This window comes from Schistocerca serialis, chromosome 12, assembly GCF_023864345.2.
Source record: "Schistocerca serialis cubense isolate TAMUIC-IGC-003099 chromosome 12, iqSchSeri2.2, whole genome shotgun sequence".
NCBI lineage: Eukaryota > Metazoa > Arthropoda > Insecta > Orthoptera > Acrididae > Schistocerca > Schistocerca serialis.
Window position 1 is genome coordinate 70,094,649 of NC_064649.1, and position 24,716 is coordinate 70,119,364.

Consider the following 24,716-nt stretch of genomic DNA (forward strand, 5'->3'; position numbering starts at 1 on the left):
CTTCTGAGCCCCTACGCTACGGGTGCAGTCACGTTTATCATCTATATATGAAGATAATAACTGTTCCCGAAAGAACAGATACCATTGATAACCGTGCAGCTTCTCTAGAATAAATGATAATTAATTGAAACGCTCAACTGCCGACAGGTGTTGTTGACATACGTTGATGGGGTCAGATGAAAATGTGTACCCCGACCGGGACTCGAACGCGGGATCTCAATGGTATCTGTTCTTTCGGAACTGTTACTATCTCCGTATATGGTTAAATGGCTACCCGGCCATTGACCTTCGTCTCTGCGAGTGTGCAGAGGTTGCTCGAACTCTGAATCGTCAACTTAAAAAAGTGGATGGGCAAAGTATCTATTAGGGACATGACTTATGTAGAATTGTGGGCAGCTGGGAATGTGGGTCTCACGGGGAGCGTGTAAGGGATAAGTACCTGCAGTCGCGCTATTAATCTGTGTCCTCGGTGGCTCAGATGGACAGAGCGTCTGCCATGTAAGCAGAAGATCCCGGGTTCGAGTCCCGGTCGGGGCACACAAAAAAAAAAGGTTCAAATGACTCTGAGCACTATGGGACTCAACTTCTGAGGTCATCAGTCCCCTACACTTCGAACTACTTAAACGTAAGTACATCACAAACATCCATGCCCGATGCAGGATTCGAACCTGCGACCGTAGCGGTCGCGCGCTTCCTGACTGTAGCGCCTAGAGCCGCTTGGCCACTCCGGCCGGCGGGGCACACATTTTCAGCTGTCCCCATCAAGATACGTCAACAACACCTGTCGGCAGCTGAGGGTTTCAGTTAATTAGCGTTTTTCGTCGTTTTACTTAAACTTGAAGCATGGTGCCCGTTTTAACAAAAGTTTGGTCAGAATAGCGTAATACCTCAGCGGGAGGAATGACTGTTGGGTGACGTTTGGAATGCTACGGGAGCGGCGGGGTTTGGTTTCGGGGCACGACGTTGGTAGCAGTAGACGCAGCCAGCCCTGACCTAGGCTAACCTGTGGCGAGTTGCGCTGCGCGGCGGGCGCGCGTAGTTTACGATGTAAACACGGCGAGGCGGGGGCGGCGGCGGTTATCGCTGGCTGCCTCTGCCGCTGCCGGCGCTCCCCACCCCTGGCGCTAGTTTACGACCCAGGGCTGTCCAGCGCGCTCTTTCCATACGGCGGCGCAGGTGGTCGTTTCTTCCGGCAGCGCACAGCAGCGAGAGCTTAAAGTGGGGACCACGTACTGCAGGAGTCGTTAGTGCTAGGGTTTCACCCGGAGCAAGTCCCGCCCATATATTGCTAGGTCTTAAATTTTGTCAGATAGTTAAAGGACGCGTTACAAAAAACGCGCACAATTGGCCTCAGCTGTGCCAGGTACTTCCACAGCAAACATAAGAGAAAACAATTTAGCACTGAATTCTTTAAATATGAGAACTCGGTATTCAAATGAATAGCCTATGAAGAAACATACTTCTATCTGAGAAAAAAGCACCCAAAGCCAAAACAGGAAAAACCTACCCTCAAAGAATAATTTAGTTGGAGAAAGAGGAAACACAATATACTTGACACTTGAGTTTCAGAACTCAGACAGTATATGTGAAACAAGCGTCAATGTTCACTATACTTCCAGAGGGCATCAACATTACTTTGTTCTTGCTAGATCGATCCAAGCTGGTTTCGCATATTATTCACTGAACAGTTTTGTGAAAAGTTTTAGGGGTGGAAGAAGAGCTAGCACAGCATGAAGGACGTTTTACAGCCGTGAAACGCTGCAGCATTTATTTCCTCCATAACTGCTCTGTGACAAACATACACATCATCATTATTATTTTTTAAAAGTGGTTTGAATGAAATTTACAAAATTAATAAATCTTTTCGTTAAAAACAGACAGGACAAAGAATAACCACAGATTATTTTCCTGGGACGTTTGCAACAGCATGTGGGACACTAATCACATAGAAACAGCCACAATTCTTTATAACCTCGTTTATAATGCGCAGGTATGGCATTGGAAGAATTTACAAGTTAAAATTCACCCATTAGCCATGCAAATACTAACGAAATATGTCATATAAGCAAATATCTTACTGCTTTCATTAGGCATTTCTACTTTATGACAATCTTATATTCTTTAATTTTCGGGAGCTACTATGAGGGCCTACATAAACACAACGACTTTGACTTATTTCTATACAACGTTGATTTTATACAACAGAGTTATTCGTCTGCATCTGTGGCTTTACTACTGACATGACAGATTCAAGAGCATTGTTATCGCATTGTATGTTTGCTCTGCTGTTTTCCTCAAATAAACGTATTATAATAAGTGACTTACTTAATGAAAATTTGTCCTTATTGCCCTTAAAGAACGTCACGTTATTTTTTCTTTTCTATTGCTGGCGGTGCTTTCAATTCTCTATAAATATTTTTATTTCTTTAATAATGCACATTCATATTATATTACTATCCAGAAAAACTTAAATTTCTTATCATTGCTGAATTTCAACACAGTCTAACATGCGTTGGACAGCGACGATAACAACTTTGTTGTAGCTTCCAGTTTGCGGAACTGGCGGCTGTTTAGGGGAGGGCCTTACACTATGGATAGGCGCGGAGGGGGGTGAATGGGCGCGACTTGTTCCGGGTGAAATCCTAGCGCTAAGGGCACGTATGTAATGCAGGCCTGTGTTCCGTGTGTTAAAAAAAAACTTACCAATCGGATTTACAGCATCATATTAATGTGGGAGGAATTGCAGGTGGCAGTCATTATCTACATGGAATTGGGAGGTGGATATACATGGAATTGGGAGGTACACAGCAGAAAGTAGGAGTACAGATTGGGAATGAGATAACAGAGAAAAGCGTCATTGGGAGTGAGGCATGGCTGATGTCTCTTCCCAATGCTATCTATCTATATCCGGATCCTGCTCCATATACTGCAGGGTCTGGGTGTTGATGAGTTCTCTCCATTTGGCTCGGTCCTCCCACCATTTTTCTTCCTCCACTTGCTGCCAGATCACACCTCTCCTTTCCACAGATATTCTCCCATTTTCCACCGTGTTCTTGGGCGCCCTCTAGGTCTTTTCCCATCCATCTTTAGTTCTTCCATAATTTTGGGGAGTCTCTGCCCATGCATCCTCTTAACATGCCCATACCATCTTAATCTCTGTTTTTCAATTTCTTCTCTCATACTTTCTTGTTTAAGGTCCTTTCTAATCTCTACATTCCTTACTGCGGTGTCACCGCCAGACACCACACTTGCTACGAGGTAGCCTTTAAATCGGCCGCGGTCCGTTAGAATACGTCGGACCCGTGTGTCGCCACTATCAGTGATTGCAGACCGAGCGCCGCCACACGGCAGGTCTAGTCTAGAGAGACTCCCTAACACTCGCCCCAGTTGTACAGCCGACTTTGCTAGCGATGGTTCACTGTCTACATACGCTCTCATTTGCAGAGACTACAGTTTAGCATAGCCTTCAGCTACGTCATTTGCTACGACCTAGCAAGGCGCCATATTCAGTTACTATGAATGTATTCTGAAAAGATAACATTGTGAATCATGTACCGTCAAGAGCGACGCTCATCATTAATGGATTAAAGTTAAGTATCAAACTAATTACGTCTGCTTTCTGAATTCTAATTCCTTGTCATGTTCCAAACCTCACGTCAGTATAGTCCTTCCCTCCTCACGCCAGCGTGCGTGAGCTAAAACGCGTGCATTTCGGCCTCCACTAGTAACACGGTGTTGGCTCTTCTGCCAACACAACACTTACTCTGTCCATTTTTGTTTTTCCCTTAACTGCAATGAGAAATTTCATTTCCCCTGCTAGCAGCCTGCTCCAGTCCCTTTCTGTCATTGTCCATGTTTCTCCACCATAGATGACAATAGGGAAGTAATAATTTTTATACATAAGGTGTTTTGCTTTTTCTGAAGCTTCCTTATTCCAAATCAGGTGTTTTATTGTTTGGTAGAAATTGCCTCCCACATGAAAGTATTTGTTCTGAACACTACTGTTCCTCCTTTTCGTAAGGGTGATCATCGAACTATGAGGACAGTGCACCACATACGCACAGTTTGCATGTATTTAACGTGAAGCTACAGTACAGTAACAGATATCTGACAGAATTCGGCCGTTACAGCTGATTTCGCTTTCGAACTGGTTTTCTCGACCTCGTTGCGATGATGACAAACGCCCAACGACTCACCGTGCTTTTGTTAACTGCCAGGTCTCCGTAGACATTCTGGAGACGCCTGTAATATTTGCGATGATCCGGTTTCCCCCCCCCCCCCAAAAGAAACTCAAAGGTAGTGCTCTGCTTGGAACGCACCTTCGTGGAAGAGGCTGGTTTGAGGGCTACGTACAGTGCTGCGGAACTTCATGATGTTAAAGGGGCTAAAGCGGGATTTTTCCACCATGACTCGCAAAAAAAAAAAATTGCATTTTTTTCAATGAAACAGGCAGGGAGAAAAATGTGTTCCATTACTTATTGAAAGCCCCTGGTACGTTAAGGTGAGACTCCCACCGTCTCCCCTTGAAAATATAACATATACAGTGATGACCTTCAGCCATATCTAAGTGCATGTCCAACAAATCTGTGGTCATTCATCCATCATGTAAATGCTGATTTACTTGCCTCGTCAGAGTGGGAGTATAGCACAATTTTGAAACAACCCATCTAAAACGCAAGGAGTCATAGCCGCTCACAAGACTTTGAAACAGCTTATGCACTCTTTTTTTTTTTTTAAAAAAAAAGCGTAGTTTAGCTTCAGCTTCATACAGTCTGGCATCTCCTGCTTTCTTCTTGCGAACTAAAACAGATGCCGCACCTCATCGGTCACCTTGCTCTCCAAGAGGCAAAGGTCAAACGTGTGACATGCAAGGTTCTTCATTTCACACTCTGCGGTGTAGTGAAATGTGGCATTCCACGATGTGACGCCAGCAGCTCCTCGTCCACATACGTCAGAGGACCTCTTAAGAATACGGCACTAAAATTTCCTGCCGTCTTTGTTCTACCGAGTGAGAGAAGTTAGTGCAGCTCCAATTTTTTTTTCTATCAAAAGCTAAGGAACGCACGCGGCACACACTTTTCTATAACCTATCTCAGTACTATCAGTTTGATATAGAACTGGTCGTGAGAGTTCTGGAAAGACAATATCCTCCCACCCACCAATAGTGAAACCTTTATTACCTTGTTCTCATCAGTCCTTGATTTTTGTTCGTCAGTCACAACCCAGGATCGACCTGATCGTTCTTCATCCTGAACACTCGTTCGCCTGCCGTTTAATGTAATCCGCCATTTTCTAACTTAGCAGCGATACGAATGTATTTAACAGCAAATGACAACGACATACAAATGTGTAAGCCTGTGTAAAGTAGACATGGCGTAAAGCCAAAACATGTGCTCTTGACAGTGGCCTAAGGCCGAAATTGCAATAGTGGAAATAAAAAAGTTTAACAGTCACTGGTGTAAACATGATGTCTTTCAAGTTCTAACTGAAGTTTGGTCATCAAATGTTCGAGAACTTAGTTTATCTGTCAGTCAATTTCGACAGAGGACTTTTTTGACATTCTGAAGCTGCATTGCACAGCAAACCTCACACTTACTAGTATTTAATTTTTTCCACGCAGAATCGCAGACGTAGACAGTAAACGATCGTTTCTGTTCACTGCTAGCGTCATACTGGCGCCAATGATAGGAAATTTTGCGACACGCCGGAAGGGGTGGGTCGAGAATTGCACCGCTCTTCAGAGTTTCAAACCAGTCATATATTGGAAACATTTTTAATTTCATATTAGTGATTTAATCACACAGGTTTGATTCTGCAATGCCGCAACGTGCGGACACTCTCATTCGACTCGATTGACGGATCACTATCAAACATCTGACTGCACAAATGGACGTCTCTGTTGGCAGCACAGTGACATCGTTCATCAGCTGGGATACTCAAAGGTGTGCTCCCACTGGGTTCCTAGCTGCCTAACATCTACATCTACATCCATACTCCGCAAGCCAACTGACGGTGTGTGGCGGAGGGTACCCTGAGTAACTCTATCGGTTCTCCCTTCCAGTCTCGTATTGTCCGTGGAAAGAAGGATTGTCGGTATGCCTCTGTATGGGCTCTAATCTCTCTGATTTTATCCTCATGGTCTCTTCGCGAGATATACGTAGGAGGGAGCAATATACTGCTTGACTCCTCCGTGAAGGTATGTTCTCGAAACTTCAACAAAAGCCCGTACCGAGCTACTGAGCGTCTCTCCTGCATAGTCTTCCACTGGAGTTTATCTATCATCTCCGTAACGCTTTCGCGACTACGAAATGATCCTGTAACGAAGCGCGCTGCTCTCATTTGGATCTTCTCTATCTCTTCTATCGACCATGTCTGGTACGGATCCCACACTGGTGAGCAGTATTCAAGCAGTGGGCGAACAAGACCACCAAGAGCAGCGAAAGACCGAATGGTTCAAATGGCTCAGAGCACTATGGGGCTTAACATCTAAGGTCATCAGTCCCCTAGAACTACATCCATGCCTGAGGCAGGATTAAAACCTGCGACCGTAGCAGCAGCACGGTTCGGGACGGAAGCGCCTAGAACCGCTCGACCACATCGGCCGGCGAAGGACCATTTATGCGGAACTTTTTGCGCGCTACGTGGTTGGTCGTTAAAATATTTTATCGAACATTGTCACAAGCGATGAGCCATGGCTTCATCACTTATAACTGTAAACAAACAGCAATCCATGGAGTGGCGCGACACTCCCTCTCCTCCAGAGAAAAAGGCTAAGGCTGCATCGTAAGCCGGTAAAGCCATGGCGACGGTCTTCTGGCACTCTGAAGAGTTTATTCTGTCTGATGTCCTTCGTCAAGGTGCACAGATCAACTCGACACTGTACTGCTGTATCTCAGGGAACTGAAGAAACGACTGAAGCGTGTTTCTCGTCACAAAAATGCAAACGAACTTCTCCATGACAACACAAGGCCTCAAACATGTCTGCCCACCCGAGAGGACCTCATGACACTTCACTGGACTGTTCTTCCTCATCCACCCTACAGCCACGATGTCGCACCCTCCCAGTTCCATCTGTCTGACGCAATGAAAGGTTTACTCCGCGGGAAGCAGTGCGTGGCTGATACGAGAGCTTACTGATGCAGTAAGATGCTGGCTCCGACATCGGCCAGTACAGTGATATGCGATCATGTGGGTCCATTCAATAAGGTGGCGTAAGGCTGCAGAATTTAACGGAGATTATGTTGAAAAATAGGGTTCTGTAGCGAAAAGAGTGGGAAATAATACAGGGTATTGTAATGCTGAATGAAACCAACCTGCTTGCAGAGACATGATGAGTTACATTACGTACTAAACGCCCCTGGTTCGAAACATGGCTTCAAATATTCTGAAATTATCTGTATAACTCTTAATCCAGTTTACCATTATTATAGTGTCAAGTACTATTACTGTTGATATTACTCTTATTGCTGTTGTTATGAGTATTTGTGTAATATCGTTGGTACACTATGTGATCAAAAGTATCCGGACACCTCGCTGAAAATGACTCACAAGTTCGTGGCACCCGCCAACGGTAACGCTGGGATTCAATATCGTGTTTGCCCACCCTTAGCCTTGATGACAGCTTCCACCCTCGCAGGCATACGTTCAATCCGGTGCTGGAAGGTTTCTTGGAGAACGGCAGCCCATTCCTCGTGGAGTGCTGCACTTAGAAGAAATATCGACGTCGGTCCGTGAGGCCTGACACGAAATCGGCGTTCCAAAACATCCCAAAGGTATTCTATAGGTATCAAGTCAGGACTCTGTGCAAGCCAGTTCATTACAAGGATGTTATTCTCGTGTAACCACTTCGCCATAGGCCGTGCATTATGGTGTCGATCGTGCTGAAAGATGCAATCGCCATCCCCCAATTGCTCTTCAACAGTGGGAAGCAAGTAGGTGCTTAAACATCAATGTAGGCCTGTGCTGTGACAGTGCCACTCAAAACAACAAGGGGTCCAAGCCCATTCCATGAAAAGCACGACCACACCATAACACCACCACCTCCGAATATTACCGTTGGCACTACACACGCTGGCAGATGACGTTCACCCTGCCATTGGATCGCCACATTGTCTACCGTGATTCGTCACTCCACACAACGTTTTTCTACTGTTCAATCGTCCAATGTTTACACTTTTTACACGAAGCGAGGCGTCGTTTGGCATTTACCGGCGTGATGTGTGGCTTATGAGCAGCCGCTCGACCATGAAATCCAAGTTTTCTCACCTCCGGCTGTACATCCTAACGCAGCTTGGAATTGTGTGATGGTTTGGACAGATGTCTGCCTATTACACATTACGACCCTCTTCAACTGTCGGCAGTCTCTTGTCAGTCAACAGACGAGGTCGGCCTCTACGCTTTTGTGCTGTACGTGTCCCTTCACGTTTGCACTTCACTATCACACCGGAAACAGTAGATGTTTAGGAGTGCGGAAATCTCGCGTACAGACGTACGATACAAGTGACACCCAATCACCTGACCACGTTCGAAGTCCGTAAGTCCCACGGAGCGCCCCATTCTGCTCTCTCACGATGTGTAACGAGTACTAAAGTCGCTGATATGGTGTACCTGGCAGTTGGTGCCAGCACAATGCACCTAAAATGAAAAACGTATGTTTTTTGGGTTGTCCGGATACTTTTGATCACACAGTGTACGTGTAGTTGCGCATTAAGTTGAGGCTGTTATGGCCCTAATCTGGTCAGGCTGGATAGCAACAAATAAAAGTAAATAAATGATAATGAACATTTTTGTCTTTATTAGGAAACAAATTTCCGACGCCCACATAAATGCGACTGTCACAGTAAGTCTAGTACGGTAGTCGGTAGCTCCGCTGGTCAGCGGGACAGGATATCAACTGAACGCCAGACGTGGCAGGGGGGCCTTGGAGCCCCCTGGCTCGTAAAGAACACCGCCTTTCCCGCAGCCGCGGCCCGCCCACTGTTTACGTCGTAAACCACGCTCAGCTGTGCGGAGGGCGTGCGCCTCTGCCGGCTGTTCACAGTAGCGAGGAAAAAAGGGAATAGAACTCGCAGAGCATCTTACGTATCGTTTCCGGCAACTACGAGGGTAATCCCAAAAGTAAGGTCTCCTGTTTTTTGTTCTTTTTTTTGTTTTATAAGTACATAGACTCGTTTATTTCTACAATGGCTTACATCAGTTTACAGCTTGAACATTTAGCTATTTTTCGACATAATCACCGTTTCTGTCGATGCATTTTTGTAGACGCTGTGGGAGTTTTTGTATACCCATGTCATACCAGCTCGCCGTCATGCTCTTCAGAAAACTAGGAACCTCTTCTTTCACCTCGTGGGATGAAGTGTGGATAAGAAGTTTGATTGAGGAGTGAAGCGTGCTAGAGTAGTCCCGTGCAGTTGTGCGAAACCACTTTGCCAGGGTTGCGTAGCGGTTAACGCACCTACGTCGTGAGCAGGAGATCTGGGTTTGAATCCCGGCCTTGGTACAAATTTCCATTTCTCGTTTCAGTCTGCAGAAGTACATAATAGATATTTGAGGTGCTGAAAGGTCTCTGGAACCGTACAGTTTCAGTGAAACAGAAATTTGTCACCGAGAGAGGTTGCGCAGCGGTTAGCACACTGGACTCGCATTCGGGAGGACGCCGGTTCAAACCAGCGTCTGATCATCCTGATTTTGGTTTTTCGTGATTTTCCTAAATCGCTTCAGCAAATGACGGGATGGTTCTTTTAGAAGGGCACTTCCTTCCCCAAATTTTCCTAATCCGAAAAGACCGATGACTTCGCTGTATCGTCCCCTCACCCAAATCAACCAACCAGAAATTTGTTAACGTCTTATATACGAAGGCAGTTCAATAAGTAATGCAACACATTTTTTTCTCGGCCAATTTTGGTTGAAAAAACCGGAAATTTCTTGTGGAATATTTTCAAACATTCCCGCTTCGTCTCGTATAGTTTCATTGACTTCCGACAGGTGGCAGCGCTGTACGGAGCTGTTAAAATGGCGTCTGTAACGGATGTGCGTTGCAAACAACGGGCAGTGACCGAGTTTCTTTTGGCGGAAAACCAGGGCATCTCAGATATTCATAGGCGCTTGCAGAATGTCTACGGTGATCTGGCAGTGGACAAAAGCACGGTGAGTCGTTGGGCAAAGCGTGTGTCATCATCGCCGCAAGGTCAAGCAAGACTGTCTGATCTCGCGCGTGCGGGCCGGCCGTGCACAGCTGTGACTCCTGCAATGGCGGAGCGTGCGAACACACTCGTTCGAGATGATCGACGGATCACCATCAAACAACTCAGTGCTCAACTTGACATCTCTGTTGGTAGTGCTGTCACAATTGTTCACCAGTTGGGATATTCAAAGGTTTGTTCCCGCTGGGTCCCTCGTTGTCTAACTGAACACCATAAAGAGCAAAGGAGAACCATCTGTGCGAAATTGCTTGCTCGTCATGTGGCTGAGGGTGACAATTTCTTGTCAAAGATTGTTACAGGCGATGAAACATGGGTTCATCACTTCAAACCTGAAACAAAACGGCAATCAATGGAGTGGCGCCACACCCACTCCCCTACCAAGAAAAAGTTTAAAGCCATACCCTCAGCCGGTAAAGTCATGGTTACAGTCTTCTGGGACGCTGAAGGGGTTATTCTGTTCGATGTCCTTCCCCATGGTCAAACGATCAACTCTGAAGTGTATTGTGCTACTCTTCAGAAATTGAAGAAACGACTTCAGCGTGTTCGTAGGCACAAAAATCTGAACGAACTTCTCCTTCTTCATGACAACGCAAGACGTCACACAAGTCTTCGCACCCGAGAGGAGCTCACAAAACTTCAGTGGACTGTTCTTCCTCATGCACCCTACAGCCCCGATCTCGCACCGTCGGATTTCCATATGTTTGGCCCAATGAAGGACGCAATCCGTGGGAGGCACCACGCGGATGATGAAGAAGTTATTGATGCAGTACGACGTTGGCTCCGACATCGACCAGTGGAATGGCACCGTGCAGGCATACAGGCCCTCATTTCAAGGTGGCGTAAGGCCGTAGCATTGAATGGAGATTACGTTGAAAAATAGAGTTGTGTAGCTAAAAGATTGGGGAATAACCTGGTGTATTTCAATGCTGAATAAAACAACCCCTGTTTCAGAAAAAAAATGTGTTGCATTACTTATTGAACTGCCTTCGTAAATTTAACTTCTAGTATATCTTATCTCAAGCTATTTGTTTGTGGTGTAGCCTGGAACGGAAGTGAAACGTGAACGATAAAGAGTCCAGACAAGAAGACAACAGAAGGTTCTGAAATGTTTAAGATTAAATTGTTATGTCGAATTACTGGTGAGGAGCTGCTGTGAATCCAATTTGCGTAGGGAGGAAGAAATTTATGGCTAACATGATTAAAAGGAGGGATATGTAGGTAGGTCACATATAGAGGCATCAAGGAGTCGTCTGTTTTGTTGATGGAAGGAAGTGTGGAAAGTGAAGTTTGTTCAAGATTTGAAGAGTTTGTAGGTTCAAATGAATGAAGGTTTGCGGAAGTTATAAAGAGATGATGAGGCTTAAACAGGAGACTAGCGAGGACAATTGATTCAAACAAGTCTTCAGACTGAAGACGAGAAATGTACACTACTTGAGGCAATGTATATTTACAAATTTATTTGTGTGTAGAAATACCTTTACGCTTGGAAAATGGACACAGAGAAAATGGGAAATAAAGCGTGCAGGAGGCCAAGTACCTAAAAAATATCCTGATTGCTGACAAAAAGAGATGAAAGAATTGTTAGTCATAAATAAAAGGTAGGGAATAAAACTACACTAAATATTTTCTAAGCCGAACTGTGTAGTAAGAGCAAGGGCTTACTAAGGCTGCAGCGGAGGCTATTCCATTAGCAATGAGCAGATAAATGGGCTCCGCATAAAACAGGGCTGCAATATAAAGGATAGTATCAAGCTAGTAATTAATTGGGTCGTAGATGAACGCTGACAAGTCTAGCGAGAGAGCGTGAAGATCATCCCTCACCCGCCACGGCGGTTGACAGGTACCGCTTCATTCATGAGTCGTCAAACTAATGGTCTTTGCTCAAGATGGAGGAGGGAGCGTTCAGACAACTCCTTATCCCAGAAACTTTTTAATAGTGATATGCCGAGTGGAAAAAACCGGTCAAGTGAGACAAGGATTGACACTCTGAAGGCTCCTTACAAACTTCATTATGTATGTAGGTAGTTCATCTAAGCTCATCTGTAGGTTCTGATGAGTGAACTTGCGAGCATCAAAATATGTGCCATAAATGACCGTATATTTTGACTGCATTGAGTTAGAATCTTAAATTCTTTACACCACCAAGAAACCGTTGATTTCAGTGTTTGACACAAATATCAACTTGATATCTCGACCTAGACCCGACAAAAATTGGTCAATTGGTCTTAATTGATTGGCAACGAAGTGGTCCCTTTTTACCGATTGAGGGACTGAACCCTTAAAAATGAATATACGAATAATATTGACCCGGTGGCTCAGTGCGAATGTTAAATTTACAATATTTTCAGTAAAAATTTCTGCACAATTTCATTGAGTTTAAGGAATGCAATTACGGACCGCCGAAAGCTGCTGTATCGTGTATTTGTTTACGACAAACTATCTATAAGTTACGGATTAACATTAAATCAAGTTAAAAGGAGGTCTCTTCTCGTCACATACGTAATTATTATCAGTAGCGTCGTCTGACATTTATACTTGCATCACTAGCTTACATGCTGAAGCGCCAAACAAACTAGTATAGAGAAGCGTATTCATATACAGAGGTATGTAATCAGGCAGAATACGAGGCTGTGGTTGGCAAGGCTTGTATTAGACAACAAATGTCTCCCGCAGTTATTAGATCTGTTAATGCTGCTACAATGGCAGGTTATCAAGATTTAAGTGAGTTTGAACGTGGTGTTATAGACGGCGCACGAGCGATGGGACATAGCATCTCCGAGGTAGCGATACAGTAGGAATTTTCCCGCACGGCTATTTCAAGAGTGTACCATGAATATCGGGAATCCGGTAAAACAAAAACAAAAAAATGTCAGTCCCCTAGAACTTAGAACTACTTAAACCTAACTAACCTAAGGACATCACACACATCCATGCCCGAAGCAGGATTCGAACCTGCGACCGGAGCGGTTGCGCGGTTCCAGGCTGTAGCGCCTAGAACCCTACGGCCAAAATCTCCGACATGGCTGTGGCCGGAAAAGGATCCTGCAATGACAACAAAGAGACTAGTTCAACGTGACAGAAGTGCAACCTTTCCTCAAATTGCTGCAGATTTCAATGTTGGGCCATCAAGTGTCAGCGTGCGAACCATTCATAGAAACTTCATCAATCTGGGCTTTCGGTGCCGGAGGCCTACTCGTGTACCCTAGATGACTGCACGACACGAAGTTTTACGCCTCGCCTGGGTCCGTCAACACCGACATTTGACTGTTGATGACTGGAAATATGTTGCCTGGTCGTACAAGTCTCGTTTCAAATTGTATCGAGCGGATACACGTGTACGGGTGTACCTCGCATGTCAGCAGAGACTGTTCAAGCTGATGAGGGCTCTGTAATGGTGTGGGGCGTGTGTAGTTGGAGAGGTATAGGACGCCTGATACCCGAAGTACGACTCTGGCAGGTGACACGTACGTAAGCATCCTGTGTGATCACCCGCATCCATTCATGTCCATTGTGCATTCCGATGGACTTTGGCAATTTCAGCAGGACAACACACCATCCCGCACGTCCATAATTGCCCCAGAGTGGCTCCAGGAACACTCTTCTGAGTTTAAACACTTCCTCTGGCGACCAAACTCGCCAGACATGAACATTATTGAGAATATTTGGGATGCCTTGCAACGTACTCTTCAGAAGAGATCTCCACCCCCTCGTATTCTTAGGGATTTATGGACAGCCCTGCAGGATTCATGGTGTCAACACCCTCCAGCTCTACTTCAGACATTAGTCGAGTCCATACCACGTCTTGTTGCGGGATTTCTCCGTGCTCGAGGGGACCCTACATGATATTTGGTAGGTATACGAGTTTCTTTGGCTCCTCAGCGTAGTACCCGTCTATGGCTGTCAGTACCTCAGTTTTATTAAATCGAATCCGGTGGTCACTTGGTTGCAGCAGCTGTTCCCTCAGTATCTCCCTCGTATATACGGGTTACAAAGGATAATGAACTTGAAATCTGTAGAAATAGAAAACGTGATGGGAGATACGACATTGCGAGAATTCTGCAGAGCACTGAAGACTAAAGAAGGTCCTTAGAGTAGACACTACTCCACTATAATTGTTGAGGAAATTGTGAGAGCCAGTCAGGACAAAACCCACCTGGCTCGCGAGGTATATGGGACGGGCGAAACTCACTCAGACATAAAGAATAATAATATAATAATTCCATTTCCAAAGAAGTCAAGAAGAATATAATAATTCCAGTTCCAAAGAAGGTAGGTTCTGACGGGTGTGAATATTACCATTAATTTGGTAAGTCATGGTTGCAAAATTATGATTTGAATTATTTACAAAAGAGTGGAAAAACTGGTAGACGGTGACTTCGGGGAAGATCGCTTTGGATTCCGGAGGTATCTACCAATACGCGAGGCAACACTGATCCTACGTATTGTCTTAGAAGGTCGGATGGAGAAAGACGAACTTATATTTGTAGATTTAGAGAAAGCTTTTGACAGTGTTGAGGGGACAAAACTTTTTTAAATTCTTAACAAGGATAAAATATAGATTCCTAAAGGTTATTTACAAGATATACAGAAAGCAGACTACAGTTATAACAGCCAAAAGACATGAAAGGGAATCAGTGGTTGAAAAGGGAGTGAGACAGTATTTGTCGCCTGTCTCGAAGTTATTCAATCTGTATACTGAGCGAGCTGTTAAGGAAACCAATAAGAAATTTGGTGAGAGAATTAGAACTCAGGGAGAAGAAAAAAAACTTTGAGGTTTTAACGATGACATTGTAATACAAGCAGAGGCGCCAAAGGACTTGGAAAACATTTTAACCGAATCTGCGACGCCTTGAAGAAAGATTAGAAGATGAACGTAAACAAAAAAGAGGATAATGGACTATAGACAAAATGAATTTGACTATGCAGAAGGAATTATATTAGCCAACGAGACGGTAAAAGTAGAAGATGAGTTTCACTATTTGGTCATCAGTATAACAATTCAGAGTGGCAACGGCGAAAAATCATTTCAGAGAATTAAGTATTTACAACATGTAAAATACATACATCATAAGATTGTAAGATTAACACCGACAAAACTAAAACATGGATAATGAAAAATAGTCGAATTAAATCAGACGATTTTGAGGGAATTCGATTAGGAAATGAGACATTAAAAGTAGTACGTTTTCTACTTGCGTAGGAAAATAACTAGTTATGGCCGAAGTAGCGAAGATATTAAGTGCATTCTGGCTATAGTGGGAAAACGTTTCTGGAAAAGATGAATTTGCTAAAATCGAATATAAATGTCGGTGTTAGAATTTCTATTCTGAAGCTATTTGACTGTCGTATACGTTATGCGGAAGAGTAGCGTGGACGACATCCATCACAGATAAGAAGAGTAAGCTTTAGAAATGTGGCGATACGGAAGAATGCTGGAGATTTGATGGGTGGATCGAATAACTTATGAAGTGATGCTGAATAGAATTGGAGAAAAAAGAACGTTTTGGCACACATTGAATAAAAGAAGGGATTGCTTGGTAGGACGTATCCTATGGCATCAAGGTCTCGTAAATTTGGTATTAGAAGGAAGCGTAAGGGATATAATTGTAGTTGGGGACCATGGGTGTAAAGCAGAATTTAGACTCAGATTGATGTACGTTGCAATAGTTATAGAGAGATGAAGAGGCTTGTTCAGGACAAAGTAGCGCGAAAAGCTACAATAAACCATTCTACGCACTTAAGACCGCTGCTCAGAAGAGTTAGGAGAACACATTTTCAGTCGTCTGCCAAACTCCATTCAGCAATAATGGAGGACAGAGTATGTTACCAAATTATACCATTATCTATGACAAATTAAGTACACTATAAATTCATAACATTCACGTTCATTTACAAGACAAGAACTGAAATATTCGACAGTTGTCGAAAACAAAGTGGAAACGGTCATTGATTCCGTCATCCTCGGGAGTTTTCAGTTTGAGAGTTTAATAATGTCGCGATACGATAAACCGCAATCGCGATAGGCTACAATCCGACCTTTATCAAAGTCTTAAACGTGATGGTACGCATTTCTCCTCCTTACTCGAGGCATCACAACAACGTTTCACCAGGCAACGCTGGTCAGCAGCTGTTTGTGTATGAGAAATCGGTTGGAAACGTTCCTCATGTCAGCACGTTGTAGGTGTCGCCACCGGCGCCAACCTTGTGTGAATGCTCTGGAAAGCTGATCATTTGCATATCACAGCATCTTCTTCCTGTCGGTTAAATTTCGCGTCTGTAGCACGTCATCTTCGTGGTGTAGCAATTTTAATGGCCAGTAGTGTAGAATTCCCAGCATTATGCACAAGAGTGGAAGGCGGATGAACCATTACGAACCTCTTTTCTTAACCACGTGCTGAAGTACTTCTCAGCTCTCTACTCTGAGATGGTGGTTTACCACACCAAGGCTTTCGGCAAAACATTATGAAGGGTTTTTTTCCGTGATATCAGATACTAAATTGTTACAAATGCGTAATGTGATACACTATGGCAAGCACTATGAAATAAGATTAAGTTATTTAATACATATATGCTTCTGATAATCATTCTGATAATCATTCAAACACACCCAAGTGGTTCATGCAGATGGGAACAGTCCATACTTAAATGTGATTTTATGAACTGCCTTTTGGCACAAAAGTAAGGACACTTGCGTTGCACTCTGTTATTTTCATTGATATACATGCCTGAAATATGTTTTGAGTTGATCGTGAAAAGGCAACGGCCTTGCCGCAGTGGCTACACCGGTTCCCGTGAGATCACCGAAGTTCAGCGCTGTCGGGCGTGGTCGGCACTTGGATGGGTGACCATCCAGGCCGCCATGCGCTGTTCCCATTTTTCGGGGTGCTCAGCCTCGTGATGCCAATTGAGGAGCTACTTGACCGAATAGTAGCGGCTTCGGTCAAGAATACCATCATAACGACCGGGAGAGCGGTGTGCTGACCACACGCCCCTCCTATCCGCGTCCTCCTCGGAGGATGACACGGCGGTCGGATGGTCCCGATGGGTCGCTTGTGGCCTGTAGACGGAGTGGTGGTTGATCGTGAAAAACTGCATTTAGTGGACATGTTCGTCTTTGCATGACACTGTTGCCTGTCGTCCCGCGTGTGTTTCTCGGACGTAGCGTTTTAACTTCTTCCACTCGGACTGTCACCCAACTACAAAGCGCCGATGTCAGATGGGTTACAGCACAATCGGAGACACGTTAAGTGGAAAGAGACGTCATTGCCAGTTGCCGGATATTTTGGACTCCCTGGGCCGTTTGCATGACGCCGTAACTCTAGCCCGGAGCGTAGCTTAAGAGACCTTTAAGTGGCCGATGCGAAGCAATAAAGCTCTGCGCGCGCAGCGGCGGTTTTTCGTGCGGAGGAAGGGGCCTCGTGGTCGTAAAGATGCCCTCCCCGACCTGCCGGGGCCATTCTTCGCGCTTTTTACCAGCGCCGCTCCCTGTGGTAATGGTTGTCTCAATTAGTCCCATCGGCGATACACGAGCCGAGCAGAAGTACGAGAGTTACAGCCGAGACACACGTTCACAACGAGAGGAGGGGTGGAAGAAAAAAAGGAAGAAACGCAAGTGAGAGGGGGAGAGAGGAGGAGAGAATAAGAAAAGTACCGGGCGAGAGAGAGAAGGTGAAGGTGTCTCGGGCAACAGGCGGAAGGCGCGCGAGAAATTTACGATACTGGTTTGGCATAATAGGCCGTTCAGTCACAACTCTCCGGGTAGGGGAGCCGCTGCGGGAACACTTAGCGACGCGAGACAGCTCAAATTCACTGCTCGTCTCGCCACTCAGCTGGGCAGTAAATAAAGCCCCGCCAGCGAGTAAGCGAGGCACGAGGGCCGAGCACTGGAGGTGCGTGGTTCGAATCTCGTACCAGTCAGTCGTGTCCATTTTATTCATGCCTTCCTGAAATCACTCTGAATAAACACAGGGATAGTTCAAAATGGCTGGGAGCACCATGGGAATGAACTGAGGTCATCAGTCGCCTAGAACTTAGAACTACTTAAACCAAACCAACCTAACGACATCACACACATCCATGCCTGAGGCAGGATTCGAACCTGCCACCGTAGCGGTAGCGCAGCTCCAGACTGTAGCGCCTAGAACCGCTCGGCCACTCCGGCCGGCCACTGGGATAGTTGATTAATTAAACCCACTACGATTAGATAAGACACGAGAGCCTACACTGGAGGCGAATCCCAGACCTATCGTGTCCTTGTTCTTCATGGCTCCCTGAAACTGAATCAACACTGGGACGGTTGACTAAATAAACCCATTAAGAGTAAACGAGACACAAAGGCCAAGCTCTGGAGATTCGTAATTCGAATCGCACACCTGTCAGTCATGTTTATATTCTTCATTGGTTTCTTAAATCTATGAATCAGAACTAGGCTAGTTGTTTAAATAAACCACTGTGAATAAACGAGCCACAAGAACCATACTATGATTCGAAGCCCAGATTAATGAATCTTGTCCAATTCCTTCACGGCTTCCAGAAATCACTTTGACTGAACACTGGGATACTTGATGTAGTAAGCCCACTGCGAGTAAATGAGACACGACATCTGTACTCCGGAGGTGCGTGGTTCGAATCCCAGCTCAGCCAACCGTGCCCACATTCTTCATGGCTTCCTGAAATCTAAATTGGGACTGTTGATTAAATAAATCATTGCGAGTAAAGCAGGAGAAAGGTCCACACCCTGGAGGCGTGTGGTTCGAATCCCAGACACTTCAGTCGTGTCCAGTTTCTTCATGGCTTCCTGAAATCACTTTGAATCATCCCTCTGATAGTTTATTAAGTGAATCCACTGTGTGGTCTGTACTCCCGAGATTTCCTGAGACAGTTGATTAATTAAACCCACTACGATTAGCTAAGACACGAGAGCCTACCCTGGAGGCGAATTCCAGATCTATCAAATTCTTTATGGCTCCCTGAAGTTGAATCAACACTGGGATGGTTGATTAAAGAAGCCCATTAAGAGTAGACGAGACACGAGGGCCAAGCTCTGGAAAACCATAACTTGAGTCGCACAATTGCCAGCCATGTTTATATTCTTCATTGCTTCCTGTAATCTGTGAATCAGAACTGGGCTTGTTGTTTAAATAAACCACTGCGAATAAACGAGGCACAAGGACCATACGTAGGAGTTGCGTGATTCGAATCCCAGACCAATCAATCGCGTCCAGTTCCTTCTCGGCTTCCTGAAATCACTTTGAATCAACATTGGGATACTTGATGAAGTAAGCCCACTGCGAGTAAATGAGACACGAGATCCGTACTCTGGAGGCACGTGGTTCGAATCCCAGCTCAGCCAACCGTGCCCACATTCTTCATGGCTTCCTGAAATCAAAATTGGGGCAGTCGATTAAATAAATTATTGCGAGTAAAGCAGGAGAAAGGTCCACACCCTGGAGACGTGTGGTTCGAATCATAGACACTTCAGTCATGTCCAATTTCTTCGTGGCTTCCTGAAATCACTTTAAATCGTCCCTCTGATAGTTTATTAAGTGAATCCACTGTGTGGTCCGTACTCCCGAGATTTGTGGTTCGAGGTCAATCGGGCCCATATTTTGCATGACCCTTTGAAACCGCTTTGACTCGACTCTGGGATAGTTGATTAAATAAACCCACTACGAGTCAACGAGGGGCTAGGTCGTTGCTTAGGAGGCGCGTGTATCACATGCCACTCCGATCGATCTTATACTACATGTACTATAGAAATTCTTCCAGTCAATATGTGGCAACACAGCAAACCAGTGTTTAACAGTATTGGTTAAAAACAGTCTTGGTTGCAATTTTAGTTTATTTTTTTAAAATTTTTCAACGACGCGTTTCGCCTTATTTAGGCATCTTCAGGTTATCTTTTCTAGATGGGCGCGAGAGGCACCAAGATCTGCAAAACGCGTTCCCGTTCACAGGAAAGAGTAACAGAGTAAGATGGGGGCTCAGGTAGTAAGCATCGAGCCCCAACTTACTCTGTTACTCGCTCCTGTGAACGGGAACGCGTTATGCAGATCTTGGTGCCTCTCGCGCCCGTCTAGAAAAGATAACCTGAAGATGCCTAAATAAGGCGAAACGCGTCGTTGAAAAATAAAAAAAAATAAAATTGCAACCAAGACTGTTTTTAACCAATACATGTACTATGACCACGTGTATACTATGTGAGCTATCTTATGGTGTGTGGGGGAGGGTACTTCAAGTGCCACTGTAACTTCCCACCTCTCCTATTCTAGTAGAGAATGGCCAGCGATAAGAACGAGAACTGGTAAGTCTCCGTGTCATCTGCAAACTTATAATTATATCTTCATTCTCTTTTTACGAAATAGGGGACAATTTACTGATTGACAATTCTAGGCTATAACACTACACAGGTGATTTTTGCTATCATATACAAAATTTAGGGACTGATCGATGAGATGATACGGTCTAAAAATGGTCTAATGAACTTGAGTCCGGAAATGCGTGGCGTCCGTGCTAGAGACCATCTATTCAATCGTACTTTGTTACAGAGACTGCGGTATAATACGCGCTGTACCATGCTGCCACATAGTTTCCTCCTAGAGGGTGGTACTGTTCCTCATACGTCATGCCCTAGCGCCCTCTACTGCCATAGTTATTAGTAATGTTGTGTCCGATTCACTTCTCTTGCTGACTCACCTTGTAGTGGTTGTGATACAGTGTTGTACACAATGGTTCCTTATTCAAATCGAGAGCTTGCCGACGTGGTATTTACTTACGGAAAGGCAAATGGCAACGGCCGGAGGGCAGCGAGGCCGTATGAGGAGACATATCCCCGCCGACAACAACCACAGCATTCAATGTTAGCAACAGTGTTTCGCCGTTTGTCTGAGACAGGGTCGTTTCAGGAAGCAGGAAATCATTAAGGGCGTACCCGAAATGTTCTGACGCTAGACTTGGAGGATAATGTGGTTAACAATGAGGAAGGCGACCGCCGTGTCAGTAGCATGCAGTTGGCCCTCCAGCACAGGATAAGACAGAAGACTGTGTGGAACATCCTCCATGACAATTGTTACTACACTTATCACTTACAGAGTTTCCGCATCAAGGGCGGTGTTGTGACAGGTTTCTTCACCAGGCAACCACGATTCCGGGATTTCTGTCATCCGTCCTATTCACAGACACTGCCACCTTTAGACGGAGTGGTTCTTCAACTTTCATACCAGTAATCTGCGGGACAATATGCAGAAGCCCCTCGGTATGGTGACAGCGAATCGTCCTTCAACATCAGTGCAGCCGGAATGTGTGGGCCGGGATAATTGGCGACCGTATTTTGGGACCAGTCTTCCTCCCACGTCGCCCAACAGGCCGGAACTATCGGCGTTTCCTGCTGGTGACTTTGCCTGCCCTGCTGGAAGAAGCGCCACTGAAGATTCGAAGAGTTATGTGGCTACTACGTGATGGCGTTCCAACCCACTTCACCGTTAACGTTCGGAGGCATCTCAGTCATGTCTTCTCTGCCCAGAATGAGATTTTCACTCTGCAGCGGAGTGTGCGCTGATATGAAACTTCCAGGCAGATTAAAATTGTGTGCCAGACCGAGACTCGAACTCGGGACCTTTGCCTTTCGCGGGCAAGTGCTCTAGCAAATGAACTACCGAAGCACGACTCACGCCCGGTACTCACAGCTTTACTTCTGCCAGTACCTCGTCTCCTACCTTCCAAACTTTACAGAAGCTCTCCAGAAGCTCTCTCATATCAGCGCACACTCCGCTGCAGAGTGAAAATCTCATTCTGGAAACATCCCCCAGGCTGTGGCTAAGCCATATCTCCGCAATATCCTTTCTTTCAGGAGTGCTAGTTCTGCAAGGTTTCGCAGGAGAGCTTCTGTAAAGTTTGGAAGGTAGGAGACGAGGTACTGGCAGAAGTAAAGCTGTGAGTACCGGGCGTGAGTCGTGCTTCGGTAGCTCACTTGGTAGAGCACTTGCCCGCGGAAGGCAAAGGTCCCGAGTTCGAGTCTCGGTCGGGCACACAGTTTTAGTCTGCCAAGAAGTTTCATGTCTTCTCTGGTTGATAGATCTGACGAGGGGGTCCAGTTGCATGGCCTGCTCGTTCGTCGGACCTCAACCAGCGGGATTTTTGGTTATGGGGCCATCTGAACAGCATCATGCATGCAGAGCTCGTTCCAGATGTGGAGACACTGAATTCATGCTGCCTTTCACACCGTTGGGTGCAGCCCGGCCGATGTGAACGTGTGAGACAGAACGTGGTACGGCCCGTACACGCAAGCGTTTATCATGTTTAATGTTTGGTTTGTGGGGCGCTCAACACCGTGGTCATCAGCGCCAGAACAAGGTCAGAAATTTTTACAATTTTAATACAATCCAATCTAGCCACTGTCGTGAATGATGGTGATATGATGAGAACAACACAAACACCAAGTACCCGGACAGAGAAAATCCCCAACCTGGCCGGGAATCGAACCCGGGACCCCGTGATCCAGAGACAGCAACGCTAGCCACTAGAGCAGGCGATGAGGCACATGAAAATCTTATTCAGTACGTACTGCAAAAGTAGCTGAATGGTACAGCGCGTTTTACACCGCAGTCTCTGTAACATTGTATGATTGAATAAATGGTCTCCAGCATGGAAACAACGAGGTGGCGCAGTGGTTAGACACTGGACTCGCATTCGGGAGGACGACGGTTCAATCCCGCGTCCGGCCATCCTGATTTAGGTTTTCCGTGATTTCCCTAAATCACTCCAGGCAAATGCCGGGATGGTTCCTCTGCAAGGGCACGGCCGACTTCCTTCCCCATCCTTCCCTAATTCGATGAGACCGATGACCACGCTGTCTGGCCTCCTTCCCCAAACAACCAACCAACCATGGAAACAAAGCGTTTCCGCTCATAAGTTCATTAGAACTTTTTTTTTCGTATCATCTCATCGATCAATCCCTACAGCTAGTGCACGGTGGAAAAAAAATCACCCTGTAGTAATTTTGCCACTAAACCACACCGTGATGGAGAACGCCACAGAGTCTGGCAATGGAGTTGGCAGTCTTTCTCTGTGACGCTTTCGTGCTCACTAAATAGACCTGCAACGAAACGTGCTACCCTTCTTTGGATTTTCCTTATTTCCCCTATCAGTCCTACGTGCTCCGAATCCCACACTACCGACCAATATTCGAGTACTGCTCGAACGCGAGTTTTGTGAGATACTTCCTTTGTCGATGAACTGCATTTTCTAAGGATTCTTCCCACAGATCTCACTCCGACAACTCTTGCACCTCAAAACGCTCTGTACCTGTACTCTTAGGCATTTTATGGATTTGACTGCTTCCAATGAATGTTCTGCTATCGTGTAATCGTACAGTAATGGGTGTTTCTCCCTACTCCTGCACAACTCCCTACTTTTCTTTACGCTGAGGATCAATTGGGGCCGCAGGTTCGAATCCTGCCTCGGGGATGCATGTGTGTGACGTCCTTAGGTTGGTTAGGTTTAAGTAGTTCTAAGTCTAGGGGACTGAATGACGTCAGATGTTAAGTCCCATAGTGCTTAGAGCCATTTGAACCATTTGAATTTTTGATCACTTGCAAGTAGCTGCAGCAAGCGTCGATCCTCTACAGGTTGTCCTGCACTTTGCTGTTATGTTCCTCCATTGCGACTTCTATGTATACAACATCAACTTCTGCGGAAAGTCCCACGGAACTAGGGACATTTCCACCAGGTCACCGAGCTTCCGCTACCGCTCTCGCTTTCTGCAACCCCAACTGTCATATGTGACTTTTATAAATCACACGCGAGAGGTTGATATTGTCTCACTCGCTAGGCGCATACTTTCAGTCCTACAGAAAACAATAAGCAAGACCGTTTTGTAGGAAATTCGTTAAATTTTGTACTAGGATATATTTTCACTAGAGGCCCTATTTTTCGAGTTATTCAAGAAAAAGCGACCTTCAGATGCACACACTCAGCTTCCACCCGTCAGGATTTCTAGTATGTTGTTCATCTGCTTTCCGGGCGGGAAGGTGTGTCGGTCCCCGGCACGAATCCGCCCGGCGGATTAGTGTCGAGGTCCGGAGTGCCGGCCAGACTGTGGATGGTTTTAAAGGCGATTTTCCACCTGCCTCCGCGAATGCGGGTTGGTTCCCCTTATTCCACCTCAGTTACACTATGACGGCGATTGCTGCGCAAACACTTTCTCCATGTACGCGTACACCATCACACCATCGTTACTGTACCACGCGACCGGGGGGGGGGGGGGGGGGTTTCAGTGGAGGCCGAACCGCACAGTAACATTGGGTTCGGTGTGGGGCGGCAGTGGGGTGGGTGGACTGCTGTAGCCTGTTGTGGGGTTGTGAACCACTGAGGGCTACGGCGGGGACGAAGCCTCTCCGTCGCTTCTTGGTCCCCAGTTCAGTACAGTACAATGTTGTTGGTGGCACTCCTTCCTGCCACTGTACAAAATTTTGCGACTGCACGATTTATTCCCCACATTTGATCTTTATTTGGTCT

General features: G+C 45.7%; 1 non-coding gene across 1 annotated transcript; it reads left to right on the forward strand.

Annotated features, from left to right (window-relative positions):
• The first annotated feature begins 463 nt into the window (after positions 1 to 463).
• Positions 464 to 537, forward strand: Trnat-ugu (transfer RNA threonine (anticodon UGU)). Its single transcript has one exon. It is a non-coding gene; the product is annotated as a tRNA-Thr (tRNA).
• Positions 538 to 24,716: the final 24,179 nt, after the last annotated feature.